Below are 1633 nucleotides of genomic sequence, written 5' to 3'. Positions count from 1 at the left end.
AACTTCCCCTCTATCAGGCGCTGGTCAGACCGCAGTTGGAGTACTGCGTGCAATTCTGGGCACCGCAATTCAAGAGGGATGTGGATAACCTGGAGAGGGTCCAGAGAAGGGCCACTCATATGGTTAAGGGCCTGCAGACCATGCCCTACGAGGAGAGACTAGAGAAACTGGACCTTTTCAGCCTCCGCAAGAGAAGGTTGAGAGGCGACCTTGTGGCTGCCTATAAGTTCATCACGGGGGCACAGAAGGGAATTGGTGAGTATTTATTCACCAAGGCACCCCCAGGGGTTACAAGAAATAATGGCCACAAGCTAGCAGAAAGCAGATTTAGATTGGACATTAGGAAGAACTTCTTCACAGTCAGACCTGAGAATTCCCGGTCCAGCTCTTCCCCCTGGTTGGGTGGCCTGTAGTAGACCCCCACCGTTAAGTCCCTTTCCCCCCGACCCCCGTGTATTCTGACTCAGAGCACTTCAGTCTGCCCCTCCTCTGACCCAGTGCTGTTTGCTGAGGATGTGTAATGCTCTTTGACATAGAGCGCCACACCCCCACCTTTCCTCCCTGTTCTATCCCTCCTGTACAGCCTATAGCTCTTGGTGTTTACCGCCCAGTCGTGTGTTGGATCCCACCACGTTTCGGTGAGCCCCACTATGTCTGGGTTTGTGTTAGCTAGCAGGAGGGCAAGTTCCTCCTGCTTGTTCCCCATACTACATGTATTAGTGTACAGGCATTTAAGGCCTCCTGAAGGTGTATACGCTGGCCCCCTAATCCCAGGACTATCCTGGCCCCCGTCTCTTGCCTGGGTATTTCTTGTGCTCATTATCAGTCTTGGCTGGGCAGTTCTTGTGGGCGACGCTTGGTCTGGTGTTTCGAGGCTCCCTACAACCTCATCCTCCCCTTTCCCCAACGAGCCTAGTTTAAAGTCCGCCGGAGGAGAATAAAAACTGGGTGGAATGAGCTGAGTTTTTTGCTGAGTTTCTGGCTTCATTCCAAGCAAAATTCCTAGTGGGCAAACCCCACACAGGCAGGCCAGAGTATTCAGAAGGGTTTGGTGCAGAAGGTGCAGGACTAGTGCCAAGTTTAGCATAGAGGGTGCACTGGAGGTTGCTGGGTATTTACATATCTGGTTGCAGAAGACAGAGCAAAAGGCAGGCTAACTCTGACCAGCAGAGGCCACTTTCAGCCAGCTTTTACCCTGGCTTACTGGCTCAGTTCCATGTAGTGAGATGCAAGCCAAGCAAATTGCTCCCATTTTTTTTCTGCCCTAGGAAAGCTTACATTTCTGGGATTCATTTGGAAAAAAGGGGACAATCCTATGAGCAGGTAGTGTGGTGTTAGCAAGAGCAGAGCTGTGTCCTCTCTGTGACTGGTGGACTTCGGAACCCTTCAGAGCCATCTGCAAAATGAAACCTGGAGCTGGAGCCTGAGACCAGAGGAGCCCGTAAGAAAACCCATTTATGACCACCCAGACACACCACCCCATGTTGGCACTGACCAGTCATGGCTCTGCATACAGGGTCCTCCTGGAACATGCCCTGTGAAACTACTGTAGTCACACCACCCAGATATCACCAAGTCAACCCTGGGGGCATGCAGGCCCAGCTCTCTCTTCCACCTGGGCTTCTTCTAGCAT

The sequence above is a fragment of the Alligator sinensis genome, unplaced genomic scaffold, assembly GCF_000455745.1.
Source record: "Alligator sinensis unplaced genomic scaffold, ASM45574v1 scaffold1420_1, whole genome shotgun sequence".
NCBI classification, from domain to species: Eukaryota; Metazoa; Chordata; order Crocodylia; family Alligatoridae; genus Alligator; species Alligator sinensis.
Note: the sequence above shows the minus strand (reverse complement) of the source record.